The sequence below is a fragment of the Gopherus evgoodei genome, chromosome 2, assembly GCF_007399415.2.
Source record: "Gopherus evgoodei ecotype Sinaloan lineage chromosome 2, rGopEvg1_v1.p, whole genome shotgun sequence".
Lineage (NCBI taxonomy): Eukaryota > Metazoa > Chordata > Testudines > Testudinidae > Gopherus > Gopherus evgoodei.
In genome coordinates this window covers 198,038,478-198,064,641 of record NC_044323.1, presented here as the reverse complement: position 1 = coordinate 198,064,641, position 26,164 = coordinate 198,038,478, and the positions used below count along the sequence as shown (strand labels likewise).

General features: G+C 39.3%; 1 protein-coding gene and 1 long non-coding RNA gene across 3 annotated transcripts in view; both read left to right on the top strand.

Annotated features, from left to right (window-relative positions):
* Positions 1–26,164, top strand: part of DOK6 (docking protein 6) — a 435,288-nt gene that overhangs the window by 25,566 nt on the left and 383,558 nt on the right. The window lies entirely within an intron of this gene.
* On the top strand, positions 1,960–25,352 carry LOC115646629. The gene is made up of 3 exons (XR_003999085.1): positions 1,960–2,027; positions 17,388–17,394; positions 25,341–25,352. It is a non-coding gene; the product is annotated as an uncharacterized LOC115646629 (long non-coding RNA).

Genomic DNA, 26,164 nt, shown 5'->3' with positions numbered 1-26,164 from the left:
TTGGTGATGATTAGATGTTGGCAAAGTGCTTTCAAATGAGGTGTTTTTACCAATGAAGGCAACTATTGTTTATTTAAAAGAGAATAATTATATTTGCCCTTGAAATTGAACTTTCTGAAGTGCTATTGTAACGCCGGGATGGAACCGGGGACCTCTGGAGCTTAGTGTATGGGCCTCTACTGCACGAGCTAAAAGCCAACTGGCTGTTAGTTAAGGCTGTAGAGAAGACTCATTCTACTCTCTATAAGGGGGTCTTGGTGCCACTAGATGGGACACGACACCACACCCAGGAGGTGTGTGGGTTACACTACTGCTTTGGAAAGTCTACCTGAAGGAGAGAATTTCCACATCAGAATACTGAAAGACCATTATGTTCTTGTGAGAATTTAAAAAACAAAACTATAGGCATTTAGTGGTCCTACAAAGTGCTGAGTTCTCTCGACATCAGTGCAGCAGCTCCAATATAGCACTTCTGGTTAGACACATTACATCGACAGGAGAGTGTTTGCCGCTGACATAGTGTGGTGTAGATACCGCTTTAAGTCAATGTAATTTACATTGCTCAGAGAGGTATTTTTTCACACCCCTAAGAGATGTAACTTGCATCAATTTAAGCAGTAGCATTGACAAGCACTTTGTGGATAAAATATTAGACTGTATGTAAGAGATTTGGGTTCAGATCCTGGGCTCTGTCACAGGTTTCATCTGTGATCTTGGCAAGTAACTTTCATCTGTCTGTATGCAGAGTTACATTTAGATCCATTTTTAGACCTCTATATTGCCAAAATAGTTTAAAGTGGCCTTAGTGTAAATGAGGGCTGGTCTACACTACAGGGGGAAATCGATCTTAGATACGCAACTTCAGCTACGTGAATAACGTAGCTGAAGTCGAATATCTAAGATCGGATTACTCACCCGTCCTCACTGCATGGGATCGATGTCTGCGGCTCCCCCTGTCGATTCCGCAGCTCCATTGGGGTTGGTGGAGTTCTGGAATCGATATAAGCGCGCTTCAGGATCGATATATCGCGTCTAGATGAGACGCAATATATCAATCCCCGAGCAATCAGTTTTAACCCGCCGATACAGCGGGTAGTCTAGACGTAGCCTGAGAATCAGGCCCTCTGTGCTTCAGTGTCTTGTTTATTTAGATCAGTGGTTTCAAATTTTTTTTTTTATTTTTTTTATTTTTAATTTTTTTTGCAGACCACTTGAAAACTGCTGAGGGTCTTGGTGGATCACTTAGTGATCTTTCCAAATGTTGTTTGTGCCATTAGCTAACTATTGTAAAGCACTTTGGATAAAAGCACTATATGTAAAAATTAACTTTTTTTGTTCTACAAATAAAAGCACACAACTCATATTTTAATATCTGTAGCCTTATCTTCTAAGGCGAAGGATGTGCCTGTTTTTGTGATCAAAGTTCAGGGAAGATGGGTGTAATGTTTGTCAGCTTTAGGCTTAGGTCACATTCAGCATTCATCCTGCTTCTGTATTTGGATCTGAGGGCAGTAAGTGATGAAAATCCTGTCTCGCACAGGTACGTAGTAGCAAATGGCATCAGAAAACGCTCTGCTTTGTCTGCAAGTTTGAGTACTCTCCAGTTCTTTGAATCCAAAACTCAATTAGGGATTGTTTTTTAAATTCTGACCATAACGTTTCATCACAAGAAAGCGCCAACAAGTAGTATTGTGCCTTATTGGACAAACCAGAGAGCAGCTCACTGATTTCAGTTCCGAAAGGATTATTTACCCAGTTTTTTGGTTCAGCTTCTACTGGAAAGTAATCTTCAAACTGTTGCTAAAGAGCAACAAGATGTTCTTTGATGTCATTTTTTATTATTTTGTCAAGAACCAGTTCATTTTCAGACAGAAAACCTTCCAATGTTGGGAATGAGCTGAAATCATCCTTTTTTACGTGACTAGCAAACAAGTCAAGTTTCTTGATCATTGTATTGATTTTTGTCTCACACATCCAATATATTCACTGAAACGCCCTGCAGTCCAGCGTTAAAGTCATTTAGGCATGTGAATATTTGGAGAGGTAAGCCAATTGCAACAGCCAAGATGAATTTTCAGTACAGCTTGTGAATAGAATGGACGGTCTGTTAGAAATATCTGTACTTCTGAACGTAGCTCAAACAAATAAGTAAGTACTTTTTTCCTCTTGACAACCACCGTACTTCTGTATGAAGAAGAAGTGGTACTTGAGCACTACCCATTTCATTGCACAATACATTAAAAATTCAAGAATTCATAGGTCTAGTTTTTATGAAATTAACAGTTTTCACAGCAGAGTCCAAAACACCCTTCATTTCCACTGGCATTTTCTTGGCAGCTGGTGACTCTCGATGAATGCTACAGTGCACCAGTGTGGCATTAGGTGCCACTTTGAGGATACGAGCCATTGCTCCACTGTGTCTTCCCATCATTGCTTGTGCACTGTCAGTACCTACTCCCACACAACATTGCCAATCCATACCATGTTCCTTCACAACTCATCTAGTAACTGGAAAAGTTGTTCGGCGGTGGTTGTTCTTGGCACTAAATGACAAAACAAAATATCTTCCAGTACTTTCCCTTCCGATTCAGACCTAATGTATGCATGAAGATTTGCAACATCAGCGATATCCATCGTCTCATCCAACTGCAATGCAAAATACCTACTGTTGTTCACACGTTTCACGAGAATGTGTCTTTAACATTAGCTGCCACATTTGCATCACACAGTGTCATTTGAAAGAGGCACACAATCAAAATGCTTTGCTGTCTTCTCTACACACATTATAAACACAATTTCTTTATGTGCAGAGAATAATTTCTTCCCCAGTAGTGTGAGGCTTCCCTGCTTTGGCGATTTGAAGGCTTGTACGAAATGAAACTTCCAAGGCCTTTACGTTTACTTTTGCATGAGCAACCATTGTTACTTCCCCTTGTTTCAACTCATTCAGTTTGTGCTGAAAAAATTCAAGAGGTTATCTTTGAAAGCAGTGTGATTTGTCTCCAAATAATGCTGGAGATTTGCATGCTTCAAGCTTTCATTTGCCAGCACTGCATAGCATATTGCACATTGCAGCCTTGGTTCAGCTTGTTCACCAATCCATGTGAAGCCTACATTAATATAACTTGAGTGGTGTTATCTTACTAGTTTTTGGCATTTCAATGTATTTTCGTTACCGGTACTCTGTACTGGTTCCTGGTAAACACGGGTTTGCACTCAAAATTTCCTTTGCAGATGTATCTTTGCTTGCTGTACTCTCATGTTCAATTTTGAACTTTTCACTGATCTCACCATCACTGGTTTGATTATTTGTTGTTGTTTTCTTTTTCAAATATCCCTTTTTCAACAGCAAATCCATGTCTGAGGGTTGACTACGATCCTACTTACTGGACTGGTAAGATTCTGGTACAGTCAGTACTTTCCATGTGACAGTGATGCCCAGTGCATACAATAGGTAGGTTAGCTGAATTATATCCAATGCAAATCACACATACACAGCTGAAAAATGAAACCAATTAAAACTATGTATGTAGTGTAGTAGGGTACCAATTTAAAGAAACACATGTTTCATTTTTGGATTAAATGGGAATAAAAATAAAATAAAATAACACCGAAGGTCCAATTAAATTCTACTATTGACCTCTAAATCTCTCCGCCGGGCTGAGAAGGGAGGACTGTGTCTCTCCCCTTCCCTAACTGGGGCTGGGAAGGAGTGGGGGTCTCTTTCTCACTGTAGCTGTGGTCGGGAACGAGGCAGGTCTCTACCCTGCCACAACAGCCACCAAGCTGGGAAAGCATGCTGCAGCTCTGTTTACAAGCTGGGAAGCCATGTGCAACTCCTCTTACAGGGAACTGTCAACGGACCACCTGCATGGAGCTTGCAGACCACTGGTGGACCATGAACCATAGTTTGAGAACCTCTGATTTAGATAGTTCCTGCCCAGAAGAGCTTACAGTCTACTATTATATGTATGTACAGTACCTAGCACTGATCATGGTTGGCAGGGCCAGCTCTAGAAATTTCGGCACCCCAAGCACGGCGGCACGCCGCGGGGGGCACTCTGCCGCTCGCCGGTCCCGCGGCTCTGGTGGTCCTCCCGCAGGCGTTTCTGTGGAGGGTCCGATGGTCCTGCGCATCGGTGGAGCTGCTACAGGCGTGTCTGCGGGAGGTCCACCGAAGCTGCGGGACCAGCGGACCCTCCGCAGAAATGCCTGCGGGAGGTCCACCGGAGCCGCCTGCCGCCCTCCCGGCAACCGGCAGAGCACCCCCCGCAGTGTGCCGCCCCAAGCACGCTCTTGGCGCGTTGTGGCCTGGAGCCAGCCCTGATGGTTGCGGTCACTAGGTACTATTGTAATACAAATAATAGTGAATTGTTCAAAAAACATAAAAATCTGGAATAAATAATTGTGTTTTCTCCACTGCAAGCTAGTGAAGTACATATTTAAAAGTTATGGTGAATTGGTTCCTCTTGGTTGGATCTTTCTGATATCATCTCCCCTTGACCCCCCTTTCAAAGACAGCAAACTGTTGATGGATTTTTGTGTATATGTATAAAAATACTTACAGGTGTGTATTTTCTAAAAGTGGTGGTTTACCAGTTTTAGTGGTATGAGCTTGGGATGACAGCATTATTCATGAGTGTCATAACTATGAGCTATAGAGGTCACCCTAAAAAGTGTCAACAAAACCTTTATAACCCAATATATAATTTTCTGCTATATTTTATGGAAATGTTATTTTTTAGAGAGCTTAAAAGATGTCATTGGTAACATTTTTTTCTTATTCATCCAGCAGTAAATCCAGACAGTCTTAATTTAATGAATCCAAAGTTACAGAAGGAAAAGGAAAATTGAGCTGCAATAAACGTCTAGAGGTTTAAAAAATTATTTAAATCAGGGTGCTATGGTGCTATGACTATAAGGGTTGATTGCTATGATTGCAAGTATCTCCTAATTGGCAGAGGTGAGAAAAAAGTTTTTATGCTTTCTTGTTATATTTTAATGGCTAATTAAGTAATTAAAATGTTATTGACTATTTATATTGCAATAGTATCTAGAATAGTATCTAACCAGGATTAGTGCCCCATTGCGCTAGTTGCTTTGCAAACATATGGAGACAGTCACTGGCCCCAGACCTTACAATCCAAGGTCTAGATCCTACAAAAAAGTTCCTCATGGAAGTAGTCCCACGAAATTTGGTGTGAATGTACATGCTTGTCTTCCTGGATCAAGTTCTAAGAAGACAAGTGACATAGAAAGGGTGTGGGGAGAGGTATACAGTCAAATATATATATACACATTTTAAATATGGATTCCCAACTCTCCAAATGGATACAGTAAGCGTTTCTAGTCCAAATGGTTTGCAAGAAAATGCACTTTTAAAAATTGCATTTGTATGTAGTGCAATACTGAAGATGTTTATTTTGGGAGAGAATGAAGGAAATATTTATATTTTAGGTAATTTTTTCTTTGTCAAGTGACATTAAATTGTCTTATTGTTACAATTAGCATTTAAGATATAATGGGAAAAGATTAGAAAATGAAAAAAATACTTAATGTTTTAGGGTTTTTTGTATGTGTTTGGTAACAGTTTGCATATAGTCATTTTGTTTCTCATATGTTATCAACTAGTCATTTTCTTTTATGGTCTATTCAGACACAAAGAAAAAAATTTAAAAATAGGAAAAAAAATTGTAAAACCACAACAATTGTGGTAGAAGGCTAGAATCAAGTGTCCTATCCATTTTAGAAAACTGGGACACTATATATAGCACCTATATCTAGGTGCTATATACCTTATAAACCTTAAACTGGTTTAGGACTGTTTTTTTTCTGGGCCTAGAACAGTGTAATTTATGCAGGGGGTAGGGAATTCCACATTTCTGGGGAAAGAAAGAGACAGTTTATCAAGGTTCCTTCCACACTCTGAACTTTAGGGTACAGATGTGGGGACCTGCATGGACACTTCTAAGCTTAATTACTAACTTAGATCTGGTATCACTGCCACCATCCAGAATTTTCAGTGTCTGGATCACTCCCTGTCCCCCCAAAACTTTCCTCTCCCTGGGTAGCCTTGAGGGACTTCACCAATTCCCTGGTGAACACAGATCCAAATCCCTTGGATCTTAAAACAAGGAGAAATTAACCATCCCTCCTTCTTTCCTCCCACCAGTCCCTGGTGAGTCCAGATCCAATCCGCTTGGATCTAAAAACAAGGAAAAATCAATCAGGTATTAAGAAAAAAAAGGCTTTTAATTAAAGAAAGGAAAGGTAAAAATAATCTCTGTAAAATCAGGATGGAAAATACTTTACAGGGTAATCAGATTCATATAGCCCAGAGGAATCCCCTCTAGCCTTAGGTTCAAAGTTACAGCAAACAGAGGTAAAATCCTCTCAGCAAAAAGGAACATTTACAAGTTGAGAAAACAAAAATAAGACTAACACGCCTTGCCTGGCTGTTACTTACAAGTTTGAAACATGAGAGACTGGTTCAGAAAGATTTGGAGAGCCTGGATTGATGTCTGGTCCCTCTTAGTCCCAAGAGCGAACAACCCCCCAAAACAAAGAGCACAAACAAGAGACTTCCCCCCACCAAGATTTGAAAGTATCTTGTCCTCTGGTCAGGTTTCAGCCAGGTTTACTGAGCTTCTTAACCCTTTACAGGTAAAAGAGGCATTAACCCTTAACTATCTGTTTATGACGCAGTTCTCTAGTCTTTTAAAAAAATAATTATAGATAGCATTTATCTGAAGCAAAGGTAACAGAAAGGTATTCAGGACCCATACATGGTCAACTTTTCCATACTCGAGTACCTAAAGTGGTACTTCTAAATTTGTTTTTAAGCACCTAAATGCATTCCTATTTAGATGCCTAACTTCAGGCACAGTGGTTGGAAAAAGCTAATGCTGTGCACATGTGTTTGTAAAGTCTTCTTTCCCTTGCAAAATATTTTGTATATTGTGCACTGGACTAACTTCACAAAGAAAGACCAAACTTTAAAAATAGTATATGCTCATTATTTACCAATGAAGAATAAATACACCATTGTTAAAATGATCAAGTGTAAGAGATCCTTTTAAATACCCATATCAAATCAGTGGAAAAGCTAGATACATAATTCTCTTATTGAAGGGGTAAGAGTGACATAAATTATAAACTATTAAAGCTCTCAAAACTGCTAACCTGAGAAGATTCATTTTAAATTTGGATAATGTCCGGCTTTTAAATGGTGCAAGGTCTGTAGCTTCATTAAGTCTTTGACCTCTTAGTTTGCTAATTGGATCAGACTTTTCTCTTTTAACTGTGGCAGGGGGAGGGAAGAGGAGAAAACTTTTATTCTTCCTACAGTTCAAAACTTATGTTCTCTTTGAAATCAGGTGTCTATATTCCTCATTTACTAGCAGAACATCTTTTACCATTATCTGAGAGTTACTCCCTTTTAAACACTCCTTTGTCTCCAGAAGCAGACTGTACAGCAAAATGTATTGAGTTTTGGCTTCATGCCCTAAGTAGGTAATTAATTGATTGGCAAAATTTTAGAAAATACCATTACTTAGTTGAAGACAAATATTAGCCCAATTTCAATAAAATTTTATTTTGGGAACTCTAGTTATTTAGCCAACTTATTTTAGATCCCCTCCAAAGAATGTGATTTGTTATGTTAGTAACCAAAGGGATACGTTGTAGATTTTCTTTAAGTGACAGTGAATTGCCAACAGTATAAACACGATTTTAAAAAAAACAAGCAAATAAATCACAACACTGAGATTTTTCTCAGTACCTTTCACTTATGCTTTGCATTGCTGTACAGAGTTGGGTTTCTCTGTAGGCATAGCATAAACAGTCAAAAATAAAAGGTACAGTGTCATCTTTTCTTGATGGGTGAATTTTGGGACAGAGAAGAAATTAAAACCAATGATGGTGAAAAGTGTTTAAAGCACCTAAAAGTGTAAAGTCAGTGTGGAATCTTTGGTTTATGGGAGGTCTGGGTTCTTTTATACATATTAAGGATATTTAAAGTTTTTTAAAAACATTTTGTTGAACCAAAAAAAATATAAAATAAAAAGTAAAATAAGTGTTTCTGAATATTTTTAAATGCATATTTATGCCATAGCTGTACTTATCCTTCCTTTTAATTTTTTAACAGTTGCTCATCTCATAATTATATCTTTGGTGAAGGGATGCATTTTAACTGCTTTTTGGAGCCTGTGCCAATACCCCTGCATAGATCAGCTAAATCTATGGTAGAATAGTACCTTATAAGTCTGATGAATGAATACATTAGTTGTGTGGCTTGTACAGCCTCCACTACTATTAAGCCCAGGATTATGCAGTTTGTGTGTTACCCTGGGAGTCCAGATCACAACTTTATGGTGATATCCAAACAAAACAGTTCTTCAAGCCCGCATACCCACTTCTTGTAACTGAATGGCCATGAGAGAAATGTACTATAGCTGATTGTTGAGAGATCTTCCATGTTGAATTGTCATTGGTATTTGTTCAGTGGCTTAGGTGTGCATGGTGCTTTATTGAGTAATACAGTTGCATTAAAGAGTTTACAATTTGAGAGTTTCATATGAAAACTTACATTTAAGCATAACTATTTGCAGGATTTGGACTCCATGGTTTCGCTTCCCTCCACCCTCCAACACTAAGAATGGTAGTAGCAGGTTGCTTCTAAGGCAGCAGTATGCTCCCCACCCCCATCAAGAGCAGCTCTTGAAGAGCTGCAATGGGTGGGTGGGTGTATCAGCTTGGGTATTTGGGTCAATCCTGGTACAGACGTCTCCTGTTGCCTCACACAGAGCCATTTGCTAGGGTGGTATTGATGAGGTCCCCAGAATAGTGGATTCATGCAATTAACACCACAATAAACCTAATGGGGCAGTTCACCGTTTTTCAGTGTGTGTGGTTTTTTGGTTGGTTTGTTTGGGTTATTTTGTACTCGGGTGACTCAGGTGTCATTGCTACATTGGTTATGCTTGGTTTATGTTTTTACATTTTTCTTCACAACCATGAACGTCAGAGACTTACTACTACTTTAAGTAAAGTCTGAGATTCTGGTGTAATATTACCATCCCAGGAGCTGGTGCTCTAAGCACAGGCCTACAAGCCCTATGCCTTAATCTGGCCCTAGTAACTGCAGTTAAAGGTAATTAAATATATAAATATTTTTACATATGGATCTTGTTGTTTTCTTTCTTTAAAATCGGTGTAAACTATTGTCACAATTAACTTTATTATATGTTAATTTTAATATTTTAATTAGTCTGTCTTTATAGAGGTAATTAATGCCAATTCTTCTAATAATTACTTCATTATTATTTGTATTCTATGTAAGTGTAAAATATTATTTCATAGCATAATTCATTATGGGCCTGCAAGGGGCAGAATACCCACAACTCCTTTTGAAGTTAGTAGGTGCCGGGGTTGCTCAGCACCTATGAACAGGGAGAAAAAAGGTAGCAAAAGAAAAGATACTGCAACAATCTCCTACTAGAAATATTTTTTTTTGGAATCATGTGTATGTGCACAGGGAAAAGGTGGTATAATTGGCGCAAACATGGAATAGTAAAATTATGCTAGATATTCCAAAGTTGAAATCTGCAAAATTCTTTAATATTAGTTTGGTGGCAAGTACTGAAGATACATAATTTATATTTCTCTCATGTAAACGTTGGATTCACTTGGTTATTTACATGAAAGCTCCCCACTGAAAAATTCCCAGCCTAAAGACCAAATTTTTCCAGGCAAAGGCGGTGTAACTGTAGAACAGCTAGATTGACTTTAATATGGCTGCAGAAGAGGCACTTAATTGTTCTATTGTAAAAAGAATGAGTTAATAAGTCCAACACAAATCTCTCTCTGCTGTAGCTCTTGGCACAAAAGATCTCTAATTGGTTGAAGCTATCTAGGCCGTAATTGCTGATTTTGCAGTACTGCCATGTTTACAGATAAGGCTTTAATACAAGTTAAAATTTGTTAACTGGAGAGAAACAATCATTTACACCAAAAGTGTGAGGGCACATAGCAGACATTTCTGTAATATATCTGGCGACAACTTAGGTAAAATATTGCAGCATACAGCATTGATGAATTCCACATTTTAGGCTAATGGAATTCCTTTTTTTGAGCAGAAGACCAAGAAAAATGTTTGAGTATCAAGCTAGGCAACCACTTCTGAAATAAATCTATAGTTGAAATGATAGTTACATCATTGATTCCCATAGCTCTTAATTATCAAAAAGCTTTTAGCCTGGAGAGGGACAAATGCAACTATTAGATCTACATTGTGTCATGAGGTCTTAGGATTGATATGAGTACAAGAGAGAAGAAAGAGCCATCGGGTCCAACTGCCTGAGATTGTTGACATCAGTACTTTTATCTTCCTAATATCTGCTTTTTAGATTACTCATTTTCAGGTTTTCTGAAAATGACAGAAGCTAGTGTCAAGTGAAGTTGGGAAGATTAGTGTTCTATTCAATTTTAAAACAATGATCTTATATCTTGGACTGTGCTTTCTCCCCTTGTTTAATTTTTCAGATAGTTTGCTTCTGCCTATTAAGCACTGCAAGCTACTGTTTCAGACTTGATCTGTAATTTGAAAAAGTTGTATTAGCATTTGCAGCTAAAATATAGTAATATTTATAATTGCTTTCTATATGTGCTGAAAGCTAAAAGGAAGAATTGATTGTATAAGGCACAGGCTTTTCTTGGGCACTGCACATAATATTTTGCAAGAATTATCAATAAATGTCAGTCATCTCTGACCCTCTTGTCTTAGCTGCAGTGTTTATTATACAGATTCAACATGGGGAAAAGCTTTAGAGATTGGATTAGTGAAATAAACACACTACAATGAACTTCAGCTCAATGTTCTTTCAGTATGTTCCCGGAACAAGGCTTGACTAGGTATTTTGAGTGTCTTTGTGTGTACTTGGTTCAGACTAGCTTCTTATTTGTTTTTCTGAAATATATTATATAACATTTTGTAAGCCACACAGTAGCTATTGTCATACTATTATTGAGATTTATATTAATCTCTATAACTGGACATATATATAAAAGCAAAGAAGCTGAAAGGACTAGTCGCAAAGGCTTAATTCTGCATTTGTTTGTGCTTAGAAGACAAGGGATCATGTACGTTTATCAAAGTTAGACTACAAATTATTATTATTCTTTGCTGCATGGAGCCTAATATACTAAAGGATGTCATTCTGCAGGATATTTACTTGGAGACTCAGAATCTATGTTAAATATAAAATCCAATACCTACTTTTTTTTACTTTATTCCATTTGAATTAAAAGTCTGCAGTGTGTGTCTGGTCTGGGACAGAGAAACTCATCTTAATGTGTTCAAATGAAATAGGTTCTAGTTCCAGTAGAATTCTAAGACGCTTCCAATATTGCATCAGATGTTTCTTATAATATATACCCCAGAAGTACCAGAGGATCAGAGCCCTCTGTGGCACTGGTGATCAGTGACTGGGGAGGGAGCAGTCTGGGGCATTATGACCACCTTACCCTCTACTTTGACACTGAGGCTTAAATGGAGAGCCACATGGAGTGTTTTGACTGCTCAAAATAAGCAACTTGTAGTTGAACCTGCTGAGGATTTTGATTTATGTCAGAAAGACTGGTGCAGATTGAATCACATCAGGATATCTCATGGGAGATGTGGACAAACCCTCTTTAAATGGAAAATGAGGAAAACACCAGTATGCAACTGTGGTCAACAGCTACAAATGATGGAGCATATCATACCTGAGTGTCCCCCTTTGTGTTTTCATTAGAGGCCTGAAGGACATTCACCAGCTCACTGCTGCAGCAATGTGCTGGCTATCAAATCTAGATATAAATTTGTAGTTGTTGCTACCTATCTAAGCCAGATGAAAGAAGATGAAGCATGAACTCTCAATCTTTTTTCATCAGTAGGAAGTCGTCGTCAACTAATAATGCCAGTGCAGTTTCCATAACATATCTATTTGGATAAAGAATGAAAGTTTGCAAAAATATCTGAGGTCTTCAGAGGTTGCCAGAGCTGCCCCTTTTAGCGTCTTGTCTATATCCCTGACTCACAAAGCAAGGTTAAAAATAGTGACCGCAGGAACATCCACAACAAGCAGACTACTATGTGGATTACATATTTTATAAAATAAAAATCAAGAAAATGTTAACATGATGGGGCTACAAATACAACTTGTGTTTCTGGTGACCACATGATCTTCTTCAGCATTGCTATCCTGGCTTATCATAGGAATTTATAATCAGAATTATAGCCCCACAATACCCAAATGTTTGTTTCTATTCCCAATACCAATGTTGTCATTGTAGAATAGTAGAATTCTATCAATCAAAAATATTATCCTATATGAACAAGATTCCTGATTGATAGAACACTTTGTTCTATATGTGATATAATATCAGAACCAGGTATAAAGGTATTTTTGGTAGTGAATGAGCTGCAGGGAATACTGAGAGGCACGGGGGGTGGTGGTGGTTGTGGTGGATGGGAACGCAGCAGTTTGTTTTAAACCTTTTGTCCAGGACTGGCTTCCAGTTTAATTTGCTTGCATCTGCATGGGCTAATGACTTGTAATTTTTATTGAGAAAGCTAAATTGTGAACCTTTCAAAGACTTGATTTGTTGGGGTTGAAAACACTGTAAGATGAATAATGGCATCATTATTCATGTTTTCAATATTTTCCAAGGAAGATAAATCAAGAGTGTGGCTTGCCAGCTCTCTGAATGTTCTGGTATGAGGGCAGACTAGATGTGGATGGTTAAGGGTGAGGGAAATGGGATCATGCTTTACTTTCCATTTTTGGTTTGAGGATTTTGCTGTATACTATAAGAATTTTCAACAGCCATATGCTATAAATAATAGAAACTAAGCAACTACATATCACAAGGCTACTGAAAGTTTTTTATCTTTTATATCTACTGTGTCAGTGCTATTGATTCAGCAGTCTGTTTCAGTTCAAGCATTTGAATACATGAAAATCACCATTTTGTTGCAATTTGCTCCACTTAGCTTCTCTCATTATGGTGTCCATTTATTTTACCTTCTCTAGCTCTGCCTCACCCCCTTCTCTGTTGAAACCATTTGCCAATGTGTCCAGGGATTCAATTTTCAGCATAGGGTCACCAGGATTGTGCATTTACAAGGCCTCCCTAGCAGCTGCATGATCATTTGACTTTTAGTCCATGGAAGACTACTCACATTCAGCTTTTGGCTAATGCCTTCCCCATTGGAAGTCTGGAGAATGGCTTAAGATGCTGCCTCCTTTCTTGGTAGCCATCCTTTTACCTCTTGATGGAGAGGACGCCTGCTTGATGGATTGGTGGGCCCGTAGCTACATGCATGCTTTGCTCTTCATTTTTGGTAACAGCCATCATCATATCCCTTCCAAGAGCCTGGTAAAGAGTGGGGTTCCCTTGCAAAGCTGTGACCCTGCAGGGTAGTTTCATTCTTTGTAAAGTGAAGTTTGCTGTGTGACTCCTTTCACTCTAGAACTTCTGTCTCTTAGGTAACAAACATCAACACTAGATGGAGACAGACAGGGGAGGCAGGGAATACATTATAGCAGGGGTAGGCAATCTATGGCATGTATGTCAAAGGCAGCACACAAACTGATTTTCAGTGGCACTCACATTGTCCAGGTCCTGGCCACTGGTCCTGGAGGCTCTGTATTTTAATTTAATTTTAAATGAAGCTTCTTAAACATTTTAAAAACTTTATTTACTTTACATACAACAATAGTTTAGTTATATATTATAGACTTATGGAAAGAGACCTTCTAAAAATGTTAAAATGTATGACTGGCACTCAAAACCTTAAATTAGAGTGAATAAACGGAGACTCAGCACTCCACTTCCAAAAGGTTGCTGACCCCTGCATTCGAGTTTGGAGGGAGAGGGCTACACCTGCAGAGCTCAGAGCTATTGAACAGAATTGTTTATCAATGGGTCTAGCCGGCAAGGTCAAAGTAGGACAAACTAAATGGGTTAAAGACTGTGTTAAAGGATTAAAGCATGATTTTCAGAGGTGCTAAATGTTCTATTTGGACCCAGCAGAGAAGGAGATAGTCACAGACACAAGCTGATAAAAACCCAGCTGTCTGCTGTGCTCACTTTAGTGTTCAGGCAGCAAAACTGAAACTAACATGAAAGTGCTGATTTGCGCTCAAACATTTAGATGGACAAAACATCACATGATGAACCCGTAGCTCATGTAGAAGTGACTGCTTTGAAACTGTTCTAGTTACGCAGTTCAATACCAGTCTATTTTTTAAAACTTTCATATCCACACGTATGCAATAAATATACAACCAAGATCAGGCTTGCAGGAAACTGTGTACGTGGAGAAACCTGTTTTGCAATACTTGTGAAGGTTTTTAAATGTGGATTTAGAAGCCCTACTTTAGGCATGGATTTAGAAAAAAATCTTGGCCATTGTATTTGGTGTTAGGTCCTGTTGTGTTGTGCATTAGTCTATAACAAAATACTGTGCATGGATATTCAAATATACCTCAGTTTTCACAAGTGGATTGACTAAAACGAATTTATGATCCCAAAGCATATAGGGAAGTAGGGGACTGTTTCCCATTAAGAATAATGATTGTTGCATGCCTAATTCACTGTGCATTTTACTAAAAAATACTGCCATTAGGCCTTATTCTTTGAAATCTGAATGAAATGCAAATTAACATTTATTTAATAAAAGTTTTTGATGTAATTAAATTTCTAATTAAATATTAATTAATGTAATTTTAATTGCATCAGGACAGTATTTGTAATCAGTTTAAACCAAAATCACAAGTTCTTATAACAGAGGATTAACAGAAAATGTGTATGTGGATAATAGAGATTTAGAATGCCCCCATCAACAGCATGATTACTTCAGCAGCCACGTCCAGGAGATGGTTAATATTTGAGATATATTTTGTCCCAAGCTGCCAAGATAGCTCCTATAATAACCTGACACTCATGAATCTTTTGAGAGAAAGAGAGAGAGGAGAAGAGAGATGATACAGAGTAGGTGAGTAAATGACATTCAATGAAAGCATCTCTTTGATGAATTGTCAAATACAGTTTAATCGGTGCGAACAACTCTGAGACATAAATGTATCTCTGCTTGGAAGGATGTCACAGCCCACCCACTGGGGATTCTATCTTCTTGAGGTATTTTGAAAGTGCTGATCACCAAAGCAACTAGGTGCAGAACCTCTTTGAATTTCTAATGTTACTACTATGAGGGTGGAATAGCATTCTAAAAATCTTTGTCACAAAATACTGTAAGTCCTCTGCGTGTAGAACTTCAGTGCGAGTTCTCTACACAGAGGGCCTACAGGCTCAGGACTACAGCTATTAAGATGACAACAGACCCTGCTGACTAGGATATACAAGAGAATGAAACAGACAGTGGGATGGAATTTTTAAAGCTAAAGGCTTCAACTATATTAAAAGTATCCCTTGAACTATACCAGTATTACCAATGGGCACTTTATTTAAATGTAGGATTTGATAGATATGAATTATATTGCGAGTATTAATTTAATAATTTAGCAATATGTCTTTAAAAGTTGGGTTATTATTATTTGGGTACTGTAGCTGGTTACCTCACAAGGGCTGTAGTGGCTATATTTACTGTACAAGTTAGGGGTGTGATTCCCCTGCTTGTGTACACATACTTGCACTAGCTCTCTTCAAGCTAGGATGAGTATAAATAGTAGTGTAACTGAAGTATCGCGCGTGGGTAGTAGTAGTGGCAGCAGAGGCACAGCTGAACTGTGTTGAGTACATACCCAGCAGTTTCAGTCGGATTTGTACTCAGCATGGTCCAGCTGAGCCTCTGCTGCCATTTCCCATACTACTATGGCTACAATGCTTTGTGTACTCACGCTAGCTTGATGAGAGCTAGCAGGAGTATGTGGACAGAAACAGGAGAATCGCATCCCTAGCTCATGGTGTAGACAAAGTTTGTGTGTGCTTGTAGATAAATTGAAACTGACAACTTGAAGACTGAAGTTTTTAATTTATATTCAAAACATGAATACCATAGACGGGGGCAATCAAGTATTTTCTTGGGCAAGGTATAGTCAAGGTCTACAATCCAGAGAAAATAATACAAATATAACAACAATGAGAAGTTAATAAAAGGATTTTGCGGCCTGTTCAAAAGCATCTGGCAGTTCGGATTTGGTCCACTGTCTGCATGTTGACTACCCCTGCCATAGACCATGGCAATTCAACATTTCCCCCACTTCTTCTTGCCGTTTACCTCAAAGCTTGTCTAGACAGACTGCCTTTACGTCATGAGAATGTATTGGTAGTTTAGTCTTATGGTCCATTCAGTCTTTGGTCTTTCTGCACTTAAAATGCCAACAAGTGTTTTTTAATTATGGTGGCTTTTTAAAAATGTAAACATTTGCTCACTGGGAACTGGATTGAAACCACAAAACTCATTTGCCACCACTCAACCAAATTATCTAGATGGTAAGCTGTTTTGGGCAGAAACTATTTCTCACGGTGTGTTGTACAGTGCCTAACATAATGAAGCCCTGACCTTAGAGATTTTAGATACTACTGATCACTATAATACAAATAAATACTGGTACTACCAATATAATATCATAGAGTCTCCACATACAGATGAAAACAACATTTGCTCTCTCTTAATTTGGGGTATGTCTACACTACGAAATTAAGTCAAATTTATAGAAGTTGCTTTTTCAGAAATCGTTTTATAGATTGTGTGTGTCCAAAAAACGCTCTAAGTTCATTAAGTTGATGGTGTGCATTCACAGTACCGAGGTTAGCGTCGACTTCTGGAGCGTTGCACTGTGGGTTAGCTATCCCACAGTTCCTGCAGTCTCTGCCGCCCATTGGAATGATGGCTAGCAGTCATAATGCAGCATCTTCTGCCGAGCACCCAGGAGATGATGATGGCTAGCAGTCGAACTGCACTATCTGCTGCCACCCTAACGATGTAAAAGATAGATGGATCAAAACAAGAAATAGACCCGATTTGTTTTGTATTAATTTGCTCCCTCGCTCCCTCCCTCCATGAAGTCAACAGCCTGCTAAATCTAGGATTTTGAGTTCAATCCTTGAGGGGGCCATTCTGTGTGACAGTTGTTTTTGTGTTTCTCCTTGATGCAAAACCACCCTCTTTGTGGACTTTAATTCCCTGTAAGCCATGTCGTCAGTTGCCCCTCCCTCCATCAGAGAAGACAATCGTTTCATGCCTTTTTTCAGCCCAGACACCCAGCACTGGAATCATAGAGCCCGATCAGATCAGCACAGCAATTATGAGCACTGTAAATACCACACGCATTATCCTGGAGTATATGCAGAACCAGAACCTGCCAAAGCAAAATCAGGAGAGGAAGTGTCGGCAGTGTGGTGACAAGAGTGATGAGGACATAGGCATGGACATAGACTTCCCACAAAGTATGGGCCCCGGCAATGTGCACATCATGGTGTTAATGGGGCGGGTTCATGCTGTAGAACACTGCTTCTGGGCCCAGGAAATGAGCACAGACTGGTGGGACCGCATAGTGTTGAAGGTCTGGGATGATTCCCAGTGGCTGCAAAACTTTCGCATGTGTAAGGGCACTATCATGGAACTTTGTGACTTGCTTTCCCCTGACCTGAAGCACCAGAATACCAAGATGAGAGCAGCCCTCACAGTTAAGAAGCAAGTGGCAATAGCCCTGTGGAAGCTTGCAATGCCAGACAGTTACTGGTCAGTTGGGCATCAATTTGGAGTGACCAAATCTACTGTGGGGTCTTCTGTGATCCACGTAGCCAACACAATCAAAGAGCTGTTGCTATCAAGGGTAGTGACTCTGGGAAATGTGCAGGTCATATCGGATGGCTTTGCTGCAATGGGATTCCCTAACTGTGATGGGGAGATAGACGGAACCCATATCCCTATCTTGGCACCGGAGCACCAAGCCAGCGAGTACATAAACCTCAAGAGTACTTTTGAATGCTTCTGCAAGCACTGGTGGATCACAAGGGACGTTTCACCAACATCAACGTGAGATGGTCGGGAAAGGTACATGACGCTTGTGTCTTCAGGAACTCTGGTCTGTTTCAAATACTGCAGGAAGGGACTTTCTTCCCAGACCAGAAAATAACCATTGGGGATGTTGAAATGCCTATATTTGTCCTTGGGGACTCAGCCAACCCCTCAATGCCATGACTTATGAAGCCATACACAGGCAGCCTGGACAGTAGTCAGGAGCTGTTCAACTATAGGCTGAGCAAGTGCAGAATGGTGGTAGAATGTGCATTTGGATGTTTAAAAGTGTGCTGGTGCAGTTTACTGACTCAGATAGACCTTAGCGAAACCAATATTTCCATTGTTATTACTGCTTGCTATGTGCTCCACAATCTCTGTGAGAGTAAGGGGAGACATTAATGGTGGGGTGGGAGGTTGAGGCAAATTGCCTGGCCACTGATTACAAGCAGCCAGACACCAGGGCAGTTAAAAGAGTACAGAAAGGTGCAGTGCGCATCGGAGAAGCTTTGAAAACCAGTTTCATGACTGGCCAGGCCATAGTGTGAAAGCTCTGCTTGTTTCTCCTTGATTGAACCCTCTCCCATCCCACCCCCCGACCCCTTGGTTCACTCTACTTCCCTGTAAGCTAGCCACCCTCCCCCATCCCCCTTTCGATCATCACTTGCAGAGGCAATAAAGTCATTGTTACTTCACATTCATGCATTCTTTATTAATTCATCACACAAATAGGGGGATAACTGCCAAGGTAGCCTGGGAGGGGTGCGGGAGGAGGGAAGCACCAAGTGGGGTGGGGGAGGAGGGAAGGACAAGGCCACACTGCACTTAAAATTTTTAAAATTTATTGAAGGCCAGCCTTATGCTGCTTGGGCTATCCTGTGAGGTGGAGTGGCTGGGTGGCCAGAGGGCCCCCTCCCCCACCACGTTCTTGGGCGTTTGGGTGAGGAGGCAATGGAACGTGGGGAGGAGGGCTGTTGCTTACACAGGGGCTGTAATGGCGGTCTGTGCTCCTGCTGCCTTTCCTGCAGCTGGAGTATACGCTGGAGCAGCAGCCAGAGCATCGACTCTTGCCTTCTGTCACCAAGATCTCTGAACTGTCCAGTCCCTCCTTAATACGCTTCTGTAGAGTAATGACATATCGTATTACCAATTCAGTTAACTGCTAAAGGAATTTTTATTGTTGTAATATGTCTATAATTTGAAACATATTTGCTGGTGCTTTCTTTGAAACTTATAAATTATGCAGAGCCATTTGAGGTTTAGCAATACTTTTATTTATGATCTCATAGTCCTTTCTACAGCAACACATTGTGATCTAATGTATACTGTAATTACAAGGTGGAGGACCTAGGCTGACTTTAGTGCACACATGTCTTAACACATTGTCAGGAAGGTAGTAAAATGACAAAAAGTGTATCTTTATTTTTATGTATAATGTTAATGTTGAACTTTTTGGTAGAATATAAATGCATATATGAACTATCTAATTGGGCACCTCAATTTAATGTATTTAATGTATGATGTATTTTCATGTGATTTAATTCTAGTTTGCCAATTTATTGATACTCAAAGGAACAGAAGTCTCATGAGAAGGCAGGACTCCATAATACTGAAATGCTATTTACAGAGAATTAGCTGTTCCCAGCCACCTTTACAGTGTTATCATTGGCCACAATGGCAACAAAAAGAACTGGAAAACTCCCATTTAATTTAAAGTAGGACTGTCAATTAATTGTAGTTAACTCAGTGATTAACTAAAAACAAATTCATAAAACAAGAAATAAAAGTAGTAGAATATTAGGTTTAATCATGAAAGTCAAAAAAGGTATGCTGACAGGTTCATAAATATATGTGTATCAATCAGATTCTTCTGGCATTGAAACCTTTTCTTGTGGGCCTTTCAATGCCAATTTTAGATAAGTCAGTCCAAAATTATGTGCAAGAGCCAGTCTTTGCAAATGAAATGAAATTAATTGGAAAATAACTGGAGTCATAAAGGGATCTTGATCCAGTTGGATTCCCTGCTGTGGTCAGTATAATATGTAAAGATCAACTGCCATCAGAACTTAATGTTCTTTTTGATTAGACAGAAACCAATGCTGCTTCAAATGCTTCTTTCACAGAAGAAATGCTAATGAAATCTGGAGACCCTCTCAACTGTAAAAATTATTTTCTAATCTCACGGATCACTGGGAAGTGATTAACACCTCAGTCTCTCAAGGTCAGACCCATAATATTTCTTTCCTTTGCATCTCACCTTTTCAGAAATGTTTGTCCTAACCAAATTTCTATGGAATAACAAGCTGGCAGTGATATTAGAAAACTTCTTTCCAAGGAAATGGGCAGAGGTTGAATTTTATTTTAAAGTAAGATGTATTTTGAATTCTTCATCATATAGATTGTCGCTCTGCCTACTGGTGAAAATCATGCAGGTATTTCTTATTTTCTCAGTGCTGGTTTGTGCGTGGCCTTTAGGCTGCTGCAGAGGGACTGAGAGTGAGAAAAGTTTTCCCTACCTTGTACTATTGCACTAGGGCCACTAACTATAGCACTCCTTGCACTTCCTATACTCTGGGAATTCCAAAGATTGCTCATTCCTGATCCTGCCTAGAGAGCAGGAGTCTGAAATGGGGTGCAGAAGAAGCAGGGTTCTGATCTGCATTGTCCTATGGAACATGGCTAGCAGACTAAGAGGACCAATTTCGTCCATACCTTTCCCATAAAACAAGGGTGCCCAACCTACAGCCTCGAGGCCAAACACTGCTCACCAGAACATTTCTTAAGGCCCGCGGCTTGCTGCAACACAATATACTAATGGTGGATTCATTAGCACTTTGTCTTCATGTGTACATCATTTTAGTTTACACCAGTATGCAAATAGACAATAGTGTACATGGGTTGTTTCTGTCTAAATACATACGAAACAAGCTGAATTTAAAATATAAATCAATACAGGTGACTTCAAATCTTAGTAAATATGTAGAATCTGTTTGGTCCACACAAGGTTGGACTTAGATTTATGATGCCCTCCTGTGTAATAAGGTTGGGCATTAGTGGAAGGAGACTGCATTACCCCTTGTGCACAAGAGCACTGCAGCACAAGTTATCTCAGTGAACCACAGTCTCCCAGTGGAGCTCTGCACTTTCATCAGGGCTGTGGTCTAAAAGCTGCCATCTTGTGCTCACTATTCTGCATGAAAGATTGTTCTGTGTCTTGTCTTGTTTAGTTTAGATTGTAAACTCTTTGAGGTTGGGAGTATGTCTTAATCTATATCACAGCATTCTGTGTGGATGATGTAGGCTGTGCAAGGGTCAGATTATGTCACCATTATTTACATTAAATTGTTTATTACACAAGTAGTTCGATTTCAGTAGGACTATTATTCAATAAGGTACTATTCAGTGTGAGTAAGGGTAGATTGTGGCCCTAGATAGTTTTTAATTATGATAATCTCAGAGAACTACTTGTGTCATTTGAGGTGATTGTTGCTATGATTTACTCCTTATGTCATTGTTGCACAGCAAGTGGCATAATAGTGTACATAAATGACTTGCATGCACATTATATGCTAGTTTGTTTTTGAATGCTATATTATAAATTGCCATTTTGAATACTTCTCTCTCATTACACTTATTTTTGTATACCCCTTTGGGGGTGAAAGAGTGAAGGACATTTACAAATTTAGCCTTTGGAGTAACAGCTTTTCAAGAATGTTTTGATTAAATTATTGCTACACATTGTTGTTTTAGTATTAGCAGTTCCTAATGTCATGGGTATTTAAAATTGTATTTATTCAGTAAATTATTTTATATGATGGAAGACCACTGCTCATACCATACTTGTTCTGTCTCTATTTTGATTAAAACTCTACATGTATTGCCATGGCTGGACTTTTATATTTTTGTAGAGCCTTTTATGCTAGGTATTAACTGATTAATCCTCCTGCTTGAAGATTATGAAACCCTCAAATCTGTGCACAATTCAACAAATCCAGATTAAAAGCTTTTAAGCATTGGGAATTATGGATCTCTTGGGGCCTTGAACAATTATTCTAGCTCTGTTCCAAAGAAACCAAGCCATTAAGAATCATCATGTGTTTTACGTTCTTTGAACCAGGAGGGAGGACTGACAGTACTGCCTGTTTCTTATTTCCTTGATCAGTGACTTCTTTTCAGCTAGCTACTTACAAATTAGTTTGTAGACAGCCTTCCACCACAATGCACATGTTGTTTATCAGAACTTCATGCTAACGATAAGCAGCAGGGGACCTTGACTGTTCAGTTCATTGCTGAACTGATTTTTGCTTTCCGAAGTTTTTAAAAGCTGCAGTAGTAAGGTGTTGTGAATAAAATGCTTAAAACAATTGTTTAACCAAGGGTTGACTCTCTTGCCTGCATGAAATAAAAAATAACATTCACTGCTAATATACCTAAATATGTTGGTGTGATTCTCTTTACATGCTCTAGCAGTATAAAGGGACCTTAATGTAAATGAGATTCAGGCCCTTTGTGGTTTGGCTGTAAATATTAAATGATATTTGCTTTTTTACTTCTAATAAACATAACACCAAACCTATCATTGCAAGCGTTTGAGCCATCAAAGGATCTGTAAGAGGGGGTGAGGAGGCAGGGGGGCTTTTTTAATTTAGGAAGTTTGTTAGCTGTGTACAGATCAGAGTTTCATGTCTGACCAGGAGGTTTAGTAGTCCAGCATGAATTTTTTATGCAATAATAAAATATAAGCTTGAAGATATTCATATTCTCTCTCTTTATATATATAATATATATGCAAGTAACTTTTGTGGAAATATCAACATATAAATGTTAACATATAAAGAAGCTCCACTTTGGACCGAACAAGCATATCTTCAAAATGGCCACAACCAAGAGAAGTTGCTGATTGTAGAATATATTAGATACGACTAGATATGGTTTGACAGGTTTTGGATAACAAACTAATTTGTTTCATGTCAATATGTAGAAGCCTAATTAGAGTCCATTAGAAACTGAAGTGCCTAATGCAAATGGTCACTAAGCATTTTCAACACCTGTTTGTGTTAGAGCTTTCCATTGGGACCTCCTCTCATTATAAAGACAAGAAACAAGGAATTTTGATTGTCAGTTTCAGTATAAGCAGCAAAGAATCCTGTGGCACCTTATAGACTAACAGACGTTTTGGAGCATGAGCTTTCGTGGGTGAATACCCACTTCCTCAGATGCATGTTTCAGTATAGTGCATTGTGCTGCCGATTAATGTTAGTGGACATTTAGAATATATTAATAGAGGCACTTTTTCTTTAAAATCCACTATTTCTCTTTGATGTGCCCTCTGCAGTAACAGTTTTTCAAATGAAGTTCACACTTTGTTTTTCTTGGAAAAGTTCAGGTTCTGATTCCTGCTTTCATCCTAGCAGACATAGCACAGTGTATGGTATTTTCTGTTCTCCCCATTCTGAACTAGATTGCCAGGCTAAATAACTGTGAAATACCAAATGAAATGCTGTCAAAAACAGACATCAAGTGGATAGCAAAACAGATACCAGAGTAAAATGGGACTCTTCAAGGTACCTACCCTTTTCAGCTCCCTCCTGCTGTCATTCAGATTGGAATGAAACACTTGAACCACCTAGAGTGAATATCTCCCTATTTCACTTCTGCTCTTTTGGATATAATGACGTTCAAAGATGATTTGTGGCCATAACAAAATCAACAGAGCAATTTAAGGAGATGAGCTACCATGGGCATGATCCTCTGAGGTATTCAAGGAGAAGATAGCTCCCTTTTCACCACACATACCCCCTCAGTTTGCTAACGTGAGACTTGATCCAGCTCTCAGTTAAGTTGGTGAAAAGAACGAGGAGTACTTGTGGCACCTTTGAGACTAACAAATTTATTTGGGGTGAGCATCTTGTCATTAACTTCTTTGGGAGTTGGATGAGGCCTGTAGCTTAAATCTATGGGCAGCATCAAAAGTAGGTCCCTCTCTGGATCAGTTAAAGACAAGACTTCTTATCACTGGACACATTGTCAGCTCTCAAATGCTGCTTTTTAAAAAATAAACAATACAATACAGATTAAAATTTCATTAACAAAATAATCATGTGACCAAGGGATGGTTCCTCCTCCAAAGATGACCCTGGAATTTCAGTAGTTTGCTATGACTTACATTTCCTGCAAATGTTATCTCTTTGGATGAAAACTGAAATTGTCCTTCTGCTTGTGGGATTTTAAACAATAAAATAAGTTAATCAGAGCAACAATACGCGTAGGTTTGGCTTTTCACCAACAAGGTAATGATGCCTGACCCGCTAATCTGTATTATCTAGTCATTATCTGCTTTGTAAAGGACCAAAGTGTATTTGTTTCAATAACAGAAAGAGGAAAAACATACTGAAATATAGATGATCCATTTATAAAACAGATAATTGCTTCAAAATGATTATTTTCAGCTCCTCATTCAAACATTTGATACACGTAATACTAACTAAGTTTATATTTTTTATTTCATTCATGGTGGTCTGCATTTTGATAACCATATTGAGCTTGATTATGCCTTTGCTGAGGCTTCATTTTCCTCAAACAAAAAAGGTATGTCACTCCAACAGATGCAGTTGGAGAGATGTTTTTAAAAGTCACAATCTCCTGGACCCTGTGTATGTGTAGCTATACACTGCAGTGAAAAGCAAGCTGCATCAAAGGGGGGGAAGCAGAAGGAAGGCTCTGAAGTAGGAAACTGCTAGAGCCATTCTCTGATGCTGGACTCTTTTTTTATTGCACCAGGGAACGCTCCCAGCAGCTGGAGCCTTTCCATGATGCTGGAATTGCTGGAGCCTGTCTCTACCTCAGGGAAAGATTCCTGCAGCATGGAGCTGCTGGAGTCTTTCCCCAGTACTGGAGCCTTTCCCTGTGGTGGGGAAAAGTACAGCACTGGGGAGACAGCAGGACACTACACTGCTAAAAATAGCAGTGTAGATGAAGGAAGGGACTGGTTGGGTGTGTAGAGAATTGTGTGAATATATAAATGGGGTATATACCCATAGATTTCAGGAGTGTCTTTATTCTGCTTGCTTAAGCAGTGCCTCACTAGCTACACTGCTATTAGTATCCACGTTAGGAGGGACATGGAGTGTATGTGTGACGGGTTGGACCCCTTGAAAAGCCACCTGATGTGCTGAGATATCACATAATCCACCTGTTCTGTCAGCATGAGCCCCCTATAACCGGTCTTGCTGAGCCAGGCTATTAAAGCTTCCTCTAACGCACACACACACAGAGCCAGGGCCACACCCCGCTGCAGATCAACCCTGGGAAGACTCTTATTTAGGGACTTGCTCCAGCACTCAGATGTCCCTTGGAGTGCAGATCCAAAGATATATTATGAAATTTGCCCCTTTCCTCAAAGTGGAGAGAGGTGTGCACACTTCTTGCCCCCCTCCCATTAGAAATTACAAAAACTGGGTTTAATAATAAACAAAACAAATTTTATTAACTGTGGAAGACAGATTTTAAGTGTCAAAAGGGATAACGAACAGAACAAAGCAGATTATTAAGCAAATGAAATCAAACACGCAAACTAAGCTAGTTTTACTAAAGAAATTAGTTATAAATAGTATTTCTTACCCTAGTATTGTTGCAGGCAGTTTGCAAAGTTTCTGTGGTTCAGAGTTCCAGTTATATTCCTTTTCAGACTAGATCCTTGTCTCAGTCTGGACTCCTCTCTTGCCTTTCCTTCAGGTGCTTTTACAGGCTTTCTTCTTGGGCAGACAGCCATGGAGAGGAGGAGTCCTGTTTGCCTTCCTCCTCACCCTTGTATAGGATTTACATAAGAAGGGAAGCCTTTGTTTCCGAAACTTGATCCCGCCCCCCCGGTCACTTTACAGTGGAAAGTTACAAGAAGTCCCAGGTAATGTTTTAGTATCAGGTGACAAGACCACCTGGCTCTGTAGGATCACAGCATGCATGAGTCAGTGGCAATATGGAGGGTCCACAGGAAGGCTAAGATTTTCACAGTGCATTGTCCTTGCTGATGGGCCATCTGGCCTGTCTGGTTTGTTTGTTGTTGTACATGAAGTGTTAGCAGTGGGTGTCACCCAAAGTAGCATAGTTGAAATACAGATACATAGTCAATATTCCTAA